At 40.4% G+C, this 12,075-nt stretch overlaps 1 protein-coding gene across 2 annotated transcripts in view; it reads left to right on the top strand.

The window, feature by feature from the left end:
• Positions 1-12,075, top strand: part of St6galnac3 (ST6 N-acetylgalactosaminide alpha-2,6-sialyltransferase 3) — a 537,916-nt gene that overhangs the window by 80,113 nt on the left and 445,728 nt on the right. The window lies entirely within an intron of this gene.

Raw genomic sequence — 12,075 nt, 5'->3', positions numbered from 1 at the left:
ATCATTCTCCCTGGTAGTAATGTTACTTTTAAGCTGAAAGAGGATACTGGGGTATTCATGGAGGTCCCTTCTATCATTGTGGAACCTGCTCAGTAAATTTATAATGAGTGGAACAAACCCAAAATGCAAAGTGTGCTTTGAGTCAAATAGTCTTCCTGACGTCTCAGGCTCACAAAGTGTACTTCTGCCAGATCCTGAAAGCCTCCCTCACTGGAGCCCTTGGGATAAATGCTTCATAACCTCAAGAAACCATTAATAGGGATTTTTATTTCCCTAATGCTTCTTTTTTCTTAAAAGGCATTTGTTTGGTAGCAAAGATCCACTGAAAAAATTTCACCTGCTCATCCCAGTAGGAGAATGTTCTAAGAAATCAGAAAGAGCAGAGTTGGAAGGAGCTGCAGCACCTCTATTTCTTTTTTCTTTGTTATTTGATTCTCCTTTGTTCTCTCCAAATGAGTTCAGACACCACAATAACTTCAATGAGTTGTCAAATGTGAAATTGATTGCATGCCTCCCCCCCAGCCCTTTGCAAAGTATAGCGTCATGGCTGCTGACACCACTTTCCATCCAGCCACAGGAAAGGGTGCCATTCTTTTTCTTCCATGGCATGCCTCTTCTCCTCAGGGCAAGCTAAGCAATACCTTGTCCTGTCTCTCATAAACTCTCTCTAATCCCCAGGACTTTCATCTAATAAAATTTTTTTCCACTTATTTGTGTATCCCTACCTGAAATTTGTTCTGTTCCAAGTGAGGAATTAACTAACTGAGAGAAAGCATGCATTTGTTTGGGAGGTAAGTTAGCAAAGGGCTTGGAATGGAGAGACTGGTTCATCCCCAGTTACTCATTGTGCAGCCATAAGCAAGCAATTCTCTTTTTAAGCCTCAGTTTCCCCACCTATGAAATGGGGATAGTAATGTCTCTCTCACAGTATTCTTATAAGTATCAGATTATGTAATTCATGTAAACTGAACACAGCATGTGGCAACTGGTCATCTCTCTTTCAATGACAAAAGCCTGGCTAGTGGTGTTTTCTGTTTTAAAGGTGTGGTGTTCCAGCGACTGGTTCTTTTCCATTTTTGTGTGCCTGATACATCATGGTCAAATCATTTTTGTTTGAAAGACAAGCATGAAGAGTTTTACCTTAATAAGCCATTCAACCAACTACTGTGAGCAACTCATGGTTGGTCTGTCTGCCGTGTCTAGACATTAGGAGGAAAAGCTCACCCATGAGAGTTACCTTATCTAGTGTGCTAGGAAGAGCATATTCTCGGGGAGTCTGGCATTTTCTATTAGTCTGTAAACAGACTGGTAAGCAAAGGAGCAACATTTACAGCTCCCATTCTTGGCTTTATTGCTGTATAACTGACAGGTAAAAATCATGTGGATTTATGGGTGTGGCATGATGTTTTGGAGTACAAGTGAGCTAAGGTTCTACCACCTCACATTGTTATCCTTCAGGTTCATCCATGTTAGTGCAAATGGCAGAATTTTCTTCTTTAAAATTGAATAAAATCCTATCGTGCATTTATATTGTGTTTTCTTTATCCATTCATTGTTAGTGGATACTGAAGTTGGTTTCATGTCTTGACTCCTTTGAATAGTGTTGCAATCAACATGGGAGTGCAGATGTCTCTGACACACTGACTTCATTTTCTTAGAACATATACCCAGAAGAGGGATTGCTAGATCATAAGCTAGTTCTACAGGTTGTTTGATGTGTTGGAGAGAGAATGTTTCCTGAGTGATATGGTGAGGGTCTTAAAGATGGAGTCTCTCCCTAGTGCACAGGGTTAACCTGAGCTTGTTTCTTCTTGGAGAGGGATGTGCCAGGTGACTTAACTCTTCATCTGAAAGCATGACAAACATTGCGTTTCCTTCTTTGCAAAATGAAGAAAGAGGCTGAGCCAGATTATATCTTCCATCTTATAGCTCTGCAGATCCTACATCTGTTTTTTTTTTTTCTTTTACAGTCCCCATTTAAAAGCCTCTGTGTTTCCTGTAAGGGCATCTTCATCAATCACTGGCCTGGTGGGCTGGCTTTTATGTTGAGTGCTTTGGTGTGAGAGGCGGGTTCTTTCAAGTCAACTTCAACTTTCCTCTTTAACCTTTTCTCCTTTTTTCTTGCTTACTCTCTTCTTTAATGGTGTCAAGTAAGGCCAACATCAATAAATCACTCTTCTTTCGGAGGTGGGAAATCCATGAGTGGGGCTAGATTTCAGGATGTCTCAGTGTGGGTAGACTATTGCCTCCTAATTGTTTTTTTTCTTTGGATCATTCACATCTGATGCATTGGTATTTCCTTGAAATTTTGCCATGTTCTCCCCTCATCATGTCCTTCTCTTTGTAATTTTTGTGACTACCTCCAGTTTCTGGTGGTGTGGAGCCTAGGACCTTTCCTCTGAGTGTGGCTTATGCAATGGTAGGACATTGTGTAACATTGTCTGATGTGTGAGTATGGAAAGCCATTAACAGTACACACTTACAGCCTGCATCCCACTCCTGTTTCTTTTGGATGATGACAATGATGGCACCTTTGACAGGTACAGAAACTTCTCTAGTGTGGTCTGTGTGTGCAGCAAGCTGGGAACCAGCAAGGCCTGTTTCAGATCTTGGCTGCAGCCAAATTTGTTTCTGCCAATCCAGGCATAGTCTAGATCTTGGTGGAGCTTAGCATTTTGTGCTATTCTTGTAAGCCAGGCAGCTCTGACATTCCAATTAGTTGGATACTGAAAAGGTATGGTCAAGCCCCAAATCTTCAGTCAAATCTCCTGCTCAGCCTACTTCACAGTCTGAAAGCCTTATCATTTAGACTCCTTTCTAAGAATGAAGTAGTAAATTGATGGTCTCTAGCACAGACGGTGGGTGGTGGCCCTACATTCTGATGGGGAGAGTAGAGACGCATGTAGGGGCCCTCTGTCTTCATTGCTGTTTCCATGGTGAGAATCACTGGAAATCAGGGGGAGCCATCAGAGAGGTTGGGGAAGACATCAAAATCAGGCTTTGTCACTTTTAAAAGGTCAGATTAAAATCAGCTTTGGAGAAAATTGCCTACTTATGCTACAAGGGTGGGTTAAAGATGCAAGGACTGTCCACTTGAAAAATGTTAGTTCCTGCCAGAAAGCCATACTATTTCCAATGAATTTGGGTTCCCCCAAAAGCAGGACCCGAGACAAGAATTCCAGTGCATGTATTTTAGGTGGGAAATGATCTCAGGAGCACTGGGAGGGGAATGAGGAGAGGGCATGGGGGAAGGAACTCAGCAGAAGATGTGGTTCAAGCCAGCAATCCCTGCAGACAACTGTTACTCAGTTCCACTAAGGATGGCTGGGAAATAGTTGTCCTCCCTAGAGGGACTACCTAGACTGGCCACAGAGCCCCTTCAGAGAGAGGCAGGGACTACAGGTGGAGGTCAGGCCAGTAGCACCAAAACAATGAAGGCTGAGGGGTGAGGGTGTGGCTTTAAGAACTCTGTCTTGTGCATGAGGCCACGTGAATGACCACAGGCCCTACACAGGAACCTAGATATTATCTGTACACAGAGAGAGTCCAAAACTCAGAAAAGCAACTGAAGCCACAGCCACAGAGCAAGTTCTTGAGACCTGGGCCAGAAGCCCAGCCTCCTGACTCCCTCTCCACTGTTCTTGCCTCTTGGTTTCTCACAGCAGAAATTTAAGTTTATTGTGATTTATGAGGTATACATTACCTGATTCATGGAACAACATTTCCCTTTTCCTACCATGGATTCCTTTGTCTTTCTCTGAGTAAAAAATTGTCAAAAGGATTAAATCCTCTTTGAGAGCTAGAGAAAGAGCAAAAAATGGCTGAGTGTGTAAACAAAGTCTCCCAGGAAGATCATATTTTTGAAGGCATTTATTATTCATGGTTTTTTGTCATTGTCATGTCTTAAGTGTTTACTTGGGCTTCTAGCTTTTTGCTTTTCCAAGGACACTGCTGATCCATTCTGGAAGAGCCTGACAGTCATTGCTTTAACAATGACTCATTATTGTCCAAGTTATTTGTGATGCGGAGAAAATATTTATATAGAGATACAGCTTCTAAACCTGTCCCACCAGGTGGGTGATGAGGCACGTGATGTCTGCCTGTGTTCCTCACTTTTGTGGAGCTCCTTTAGATGAAGGTCAGAGTTGTTTATAAAGCATCGTGCTAGGTGTGGGTGGACTCACTCTTACATTTTCAGGTGCCTAAAGTCTTTGGTAATGAAGAGTGAAGTATCTGTGTGACCCCCATAGCTGAGCCTGAGGCTTCTGTGGAACCTGTGCCAAGGAGGATACACCCTAAGGATGCTGTGTTTGGCTTCCTGGCAGAAGCAAATGACCCCTGCAGACTGTAAACATTCAGATTGCAAATAAAGTGCTTGTGTGTGATGCTGAACTTGTGAGATTAGCCGGAAGCCTGACAACTCATTTTGACTCTTGGGCAGAGGTTTCCAAGGATGGGATTAGCCATGGATCATGTCCACTGGAAAAGTAGAGAAGGGGTTTGGAGGTTTCACCAACACTTCTAATCCTTAGAGATTTTTGGCTGTTGAATTCTGTCTTCATTTTCTTATTTATGTCCAGTCAGAAGTTTAAATACTATCATGTGATCATTTATAAACTTTTGGAAAACAGATATTCATATTGAAAAAAATTGTCCAAATCTTATTTTAGAATTCCCAGAAGGTAATTGCAGGATTTTAAAATATGCACATTTTTAAGGTACTGTTCTCCAGAAATAGGAACACCATTTCTATACTCCCCTTTATAGTGATTTCTGGTGTCTCTTTCTTCTTATCTTCAGCAATGGATGTGTCCATGTGTCGGCTTTTTTCATTTTGCTCTTCTGATAGGTGGAAAATGACATAACATATTTATTTTAATTTACTTTACTTTGTATATCTTTGGGAATGTTTTTCTTGTGGTTGTTGATGATTTGCATTTCACATGAAGTTTCCTGTTCTTGGAGAACACTGATAATTTCTATTCCCTGCCCTTTCTTTTTTTGCTGCCAGAACAACATAGACTAAGACGGGCCTTCCATTGCTTCCTCCTCAGGACTCCCAGAAAACAATGGATTTTCCAGAGTACTTGGGAGGCCTGGAGGAGATTCACCAGTACCTGTGAGCTGCTTGCAGCTCTGAATTCACTTGGTCTGGGCATGCAAATTACACCAAATGTCTATTCAGCTGAGGAGTCCCTATGGGGAGGGGATTTTAATCTATGTCCCTCTTGTTCATTTCAATAAAACCTGGAATGAACTCAGGCAGAGGGTATCCCTTTTGATCCTTTCAAGTCAAAACCTTCTGATTTTGCTATTGATGCAACTTCTTCTGTGCTGCTTTTTAGCAAAAGCTATATTTTAAATAAAACATTAAACATGGCTTTATTTGATGAAAGTCTTATAGTGCCATGAGTAAGGGGACAGTTAGTCACTTCTATATGTTTCTGGTGCCTCTGAGCCCCTTTATAAATCATTTTCCTTTGGGTAAAATGATGCTTTGGATTGCTGGGTGCTAGGAAAAATCTCCGTTTTGGTGTTGGCCAAAGGTGGGACATTCAGAAATGGAAACGTTTTCTCTTTTGCTGTGTTCTTTGGGACCTTCCTCCTGGTGTAGTATTGGCTTGACCATTGAGAATGGCAGTGAGGTATTGGCCCTGGGACTACAGAAATGATGACTTTTCAGTGATGAGGACGGGCTATAAACCCAGGTAAATGTGGACTGTTCAGAAGTGAAACCAAACCTAGCCCTGCACTCCTGAAAACGGGTCTTCTCATTTCCCACAAGAATTTCCTGTACTTATGTGGGTGGACAATTCTCTCTTGTTAACCACTAAGATTATGAAGAGGAGAAAGCTGAGCAGGAACCAGTTCCATGGACCCTTGTCAGGCCTGGTTTACACCAGGCATGCAGGGCCTTGTCTTACCCACAAGAGGGCACTCTCATCACTCTTAAAGCTATAGCACTGTGGAAAACGGGTTGTACTTTAGCTGTGGTCCCCAGAAGCACACCACATTTAAGATGCTATTCTGGGTCCCAGCTTCCACTTTCAAGGTGCATTGTGAACTTAAGAACACTCTCCAACCCAGCCATGCTGGGGAAGACTAATGTCTGGAAACTCATGTTGTAAATGAGCACAATCCCTGATCATTTGTGTTCCATTGATGATTTGGGATTGTAACCTGGGCCTTTCCACACTTGCCCATCCAGTCTGCTCTTCTCCTTTGCTCTTGGTTTTGATTTGGCAGAAGTATGCTTGCACCAAGGTCTGACAGGACTTCGCATTCTGAAGAGTGCCCATGCTTGGTGTGGATCAGCCTGACAGGAGAGTTTCCATTCAGGTGGGATTTGAGACTTGAGGCAAGGGAAATACAAGCCACAGTTTACTCACTCACCTACCGCTCAGCACACTGGGGAGTGAAACCATTGAACAAAAGCACCACTCTGACTTCTGGGTTTCTAGGTCCTTTGGCAGCCATGGTGTGGGATCAGTTCCTTGCCCTTTGGTCAGAAGTTCCTTTTCCCTCTTTCCTTTTCCCTCTTTCTCCCTCTCTTGCCATGAAAACCTCAGACTCCACTATACCTGTACCCATTTTTTTTACCTCTGTCTTGTTACAGTTGAAGATTTACCCCATTTTGCTGCTCCAAGCCAATTTCATGGTTTAATGCATGGATGGCATTTTATTTTGTTCTTAGGGACATTGATGATAGACCCTCTCTTTGTGACTTAAATTTCCTTTTCTCCTGCTCACTCCCTACCAGATTTAAGCATTGAGTCTTCTCTATTTTAAAATGATGATCCTTCTGTCCCATCTTCTCTTTCATCTAGATTTGATTTTATCTTCAGAGGAATATTTAATAAAAGAGACATCATACTTGCTGATTCTATTTCCTCACCTCCCTCCATTCCCTCAAACTTTCACAAGTTTCTTCTGATTATAGAGCATCCTCAATTGGAATCTTTCCATCTCCTGTTCCTTGGTTTTCAAGATGTGGGGGTGACTGTCCTTTTATTTGTGGAAATGGGGAGCACCCTCTTCCTTACCAAGGTGCCAGTGTTAATCCACAAAACTGCTCTAGTGCTGTTTCTGCTTCAGGGTTTGTGAGGGGTTCTTGTGTGATGACCTACACAGGGACAGCATCTCTTCTGGGCCTCTGAATTTAAATTCCCATGGAAGAACATAAAGCACTCAAATAGCTAATAATCTACAGAATTGCTATGTGTCCTCATGGTTTATTTTTGTTTTCTTACTTTAATAAACTTTGTTTTAGAACAGTTTTTGATTCATCAAACAATTGTACAGATTTCCCCATTTTCTCTATTAACATCTTACATTAGTGTAGCACATTTATTATAATTAGTGAGCCAACAACAACAAATGTTGGTGAAGATATGGGGAAAAAAGAATCCTTATACACTGTTGGTGGGAATGTAGATTAGTACAACCACCATGGAAAACAGTATGGAGGCTCTTCAAAAAACTAAAAATAGAACTGCCATATGATCCAGCGATACCACTCCTAGGGATATAGCAGAAGGAATGTGAGTCAAGTTACAACAAAGGCACCTGCACACCCATGTTTACTGCAGCACTATTCACAATAGCCAAGCTATGGAAATAGCCAAGATGCCCCACTACTGACGAATGGATTAAGAAAATGTGCTATTTATACACAATGGAATTTTACTCAGCTACAAAGAAGAATGAAATTTTGTGTTTTCAGGTAAATGAATGGAACTGGAGAACATCATCTTAGGCAAAGTTAGCCAGGTTCAGAAGGCCAAAGGCCACATGTTCTCTCTTGTATGTGGAATATAAGCCCAATACAAATTTAAGCAATAGCATACATACATACATATATATATATATATGGCATATACATGTATATATATCACATATATATTATATATGATATATATCCATATATTAATATACACAGAACATGTACTCAAAGGTGGGACTGATAGAGGAGACTAAGGGAGAAAGAGAAGAAGAAAAGAAAGTGAACAATAATGAAATATGTCTCATGTAGGAACAAGAGAAAACAAAACACACTAAAAACTGTTGAAAAACAGAGGATGGGGGAAAAGGGTGAGGAAGTGCAGTGGAGGGTGGCTATGTTGACTTAAGTACAATATATTTACCAGTAAAATATGAATGCAAAAATCCCACTGAACAATAAACAAAAACCTAAGCAATGAGAGCCAAGAATGTAAAACAGGTCATGCTAAGGTGAGGGCACTAATTGGAGGGGGAAAGTAAATGAAGAAAGTAAAGAAGGTGAACACCTTCTTTCTTGATGTACTTTTTTTTTTGGATGAAGTCTTATTAATTTTTTTTCACATATTTATTAAGTACTTCATAGATACCAGATCCTGTAGTAGATGCTGGGATGCAAAGAAGGCATAGTCCCCGCCCTTAGGGATCCCACAGTTATTGAGAAACTCATAGTTTTAGGAGTTATATGATATCTGGTCTGTATTCCTCCTGTTTAGTGTTGGCTCAATTTTCTGTTATTAATCTGTTCATAGTAAAAGTGAAGAAAGGGTATTGGTTATTTACACATTTGGCTTTGTATATTTTAAGATAATCAAGTCCTTGTTCTTAGTCTTCTCTAAGGATAAATATGCTTTTCCTTTAATTTAAGATCAATTTTCAAACAATTATTTTGTTTTTCTCCTGTGGGTTTCTAAGCTCATTGAGAGGAGACATTGATGTCTTCAGCTCTAGGAACCATCACTAGGGTGAAAGACTTATAGGACCACTTGAAAGTACACATAGACCTCCAGGAGTATCCTGCAAGAGTATTTCTGCTTGATGTTCCTCTTACTGGGGATTGAACCCAGGGCCTCAGTCAAGGGCTCTACCACTTGAGCCAGACTCCAGTCTGGTATTCTTTTCTGTCTTTGAAAATGTAGTTATTTGCAAATCACTTGCAGAAAACGTGAAATGTTTTCTAAATGTTTTTGAAGAACTTTTGAAAAAGGATGATACCTTTCAGTCAACATAATAGAAATTTGATGTACTTTCTATACAAGTGTGAGTATAGGACATTCAAACCTGCTGAAATCATCGTAAGAAGAGGACTAAAGTAGAAAGGTGAATATGGAGAAGATGAACCAATGTGGGGGATAATACATACATATAAGGAAATGCCACAATGAAACTCCCTGTATAACCATAAATGAACAAAAATGTCTATTTTTTTTCCAGATGAAGGACAGGAAGGTAAAATAAGTCCTGTTTGGTGGTTGGTACCAATGGGAGGGGGAAGGGCTTAAGGAAACAGTATTCATGTATGAAAATGAGACAGTGAGACCTATTGGAACTGTCCAAAGAAAAGAGAATGGGAGATAAAGGAGAAAGATGGAGGGGTTGACTCTAACTAAGTTATGTTGTAAACACTTTTACAAGTGTCACACTATACCCCCAGTACTACTATAATATGCTAATAAAAGAATTAGTCAACCAATACTGATACTTTTTTGGTTGTTTATCACCACCCTAGCTTGTTTATTGAAATGTGGTCTTGATAACTTTTTACCTGGGCTGGTCTCAAACCATGATCTTTCTGATTTCTGCCTCATGAGAATTTAAAATTTATTCATTTATTATCTTTGATAGCAACTGGGGTTTAAACTCAGGTCTCATGCTTAGGCAAATGCTTTACCATTTGACCCACTCCACCAGCCATGTTTTGTGTCGGGTATTTTCGAGATAGGCTTTCATGAACTATTTGCCTGGTCTGGTTTTGAACCAGGAACCTTCGGATCTCTGCCTCCTGAGTAGCTACAATTACAAGCGTGAGCCATGGGTGCCCAGCTAAAATTTATTTTTTAATTGTTGAGTTTTGTGAATTCTTTGGCTATAAGTCCTCTATTAGATACGCACTGTAAATATTTTTTCACAGTCTGTGGCTTGCACTTTCATTCTTTTAATAGTGTCGTGCAGAAAATTTTAATTTTAATGAAGTGCAGCTTAATTTTTTCTTTCATGGATCATGCTTTTGTACGGTATCTAAAATTTCTTCTCCAAACACAAGGCAACCTACATTTTCTCCTTTGTTCTTTTCTAAAAATTTTACTGCTGTTTTGACCTTTAGTTCTATGACCCAGTTTGAACTAGTATTTGTGAGATGTAGGGTTTGTGTTCAGGTTCTTCTTTTTCTTTTTTTTTGTGTATGGACATTGAATTCATTGAATTGTTTGAGTACGTTTTATTGAAAAAGACCCTCATTTCTGTATTAATTGCCTCTGTTTCTTTGTCAAAGGTCAGGCGAGTGTAAGACTATGTCCTTATGCTCTCTGTTCTGGTCCACTAATCTATGTGTCTTTCAGTAGGACCAACCAATTTTGAATACAAACCTTAATTGTAAATTTTGAAACTGAGTACTGTTATTTCTCCAACTTTTTTCTTCGTCAGGACTGAGTTGGCCAATCTAGGCCTTTGCTCTAGGTATGGTTTTAAGTTCATTATTTTCTTTTTATTTATTTCATTATTGTTGTACTGGGGATACATTGTGACATTTAAAAAGTTTTTACAACATATCATAGTTGAATTCACTCCCTCCATCAAAGATCTTTAAATATATTAACTCAAGACTAAGGAGGCCCATGAAGTTAGACAACCTGCTCAAATCACATCTCAAATTTGTCAGCTCCTGGAAGTCTAGCTGTACAGTCTGGCTCATAGCCGCTTCACAAATGGCCTCTGAAAGTATAAGCAAGGAATGCTTGCTAATTTTTGAAGACTTAGTGAAAATACAGGATGATTTCCTTGACCAGTTTCATTGGAAAGTAGGCAGTATAATAAAGAGTCTCTGAGTCCTTCCTTTAATATCAGAGATTTGGGTTGGCACGTGGTTCCACCAATTAAAAGCCGCAATACCTTGGGCAAACATGGGTTCTAAGGTCAGAATCTTCACCTGTGAAATGGGAACATAATAGACTCATTTAGTGGTGTATTGCTGGCTTACTAAACAATTTCTGCTTTCTGTAAGCAAGTGTGCATTGAGGTAAAAACATTCATCTGTCAATCAACTTCTCTTACCCAGGGATTTGAAACCAGCACAGGGCCTACTAGCATTAAGGCACCTCTGTGTTTACAGTCTGAGGGCGGGCCACCAACACCTGCCTGGGTTCACCAGGCTGCTCCATACCCTCCCAGCCTGGGATGGATATCTAAGGATTTATTAGTTCTTTAAGTAATTCAAGGTTTTTTTGTTTTTTGTTTTTTTTTTTTTTACAAGTCACCTTTTCCCTCGGTTTCTTGTTGTTTTTGCTGTTGTTCTTTTTTCTCCTACTTCTCCTTTTCCTCCTCCTCCCTCTTCTTTTTAAACTTGTCAGGCAGAATCAGGCCCTCTTCTATACAGTTATCTTAATTACTGTAAGAAGTAAAAGTAGCTACCACATTACATAAGACAAAGTACCAAGCAGTTAGTGTGGTACTTGTCAGTGAGCGAGTACCTGGTGATTAGTAGCTTTTGCTGACATCTATTAATGAATCTTGATATTCACTTAGTGCTCTGTAATACAAACTGCACAGTCCTGTGCTGCTGGCTTATCTCCTGACCAACTGGATGGAAATAGAATCCACATTGTGCAGATGAGGACATGCTGCTGTTCTAGGTTTGCCCCAGATGGTAAAACCGACAAGTGGCTGAGCCAGGAACTTTACCAAGTCACTTTGCTGGTAAGTCAGGGCTCTGTCTAAACTGCCAGGCTCTTATGTGGTTGAAGCTCAGTCTAAGCAATGATGGACAGAGGAGACAACTTTCCTTTTCATTTTCAGGGACAAGAGAAGAAGGGTAGAAAGGCACAGACAGCTCCCAAGGGACAGAGAGTTGAAGAGTCTTGGGTGGCAGGTGGTGGTCTTTAACTATGGTGACACACTGAGGAATTTCTGAACCGCCTCTGTGCTATGGGCAGTGCTTGGAGTAAGGCTGTTCCTAGCTTCACCCAACTGTATCCTTCTGCATTTATTGACAAACATTTTATCTAGTGCTTTCTGTGTATCAAACTTTGAGCTAGGATAGAAGCAAAAAGAGCAATAAAACTCATGAAAGGTCTACCTTTT

The sequence above is a fragment of the Castor canadensis genome, chromosome 7, assembly GCF_047511655.1.
Source record: "Castor canadensis chromosome 7, mCasCan1.hap1v2, whole genome shotgun sequence".
NCBI classification, from domain to species: Eukaryota; Metazoa; Chordata; class Mammalia; order Rodentia; family Castoridae; genus Castor; species Castor canadensis.
This window is presented reverse-complemented; position numbering and strand designations above follow the sequence as displayed.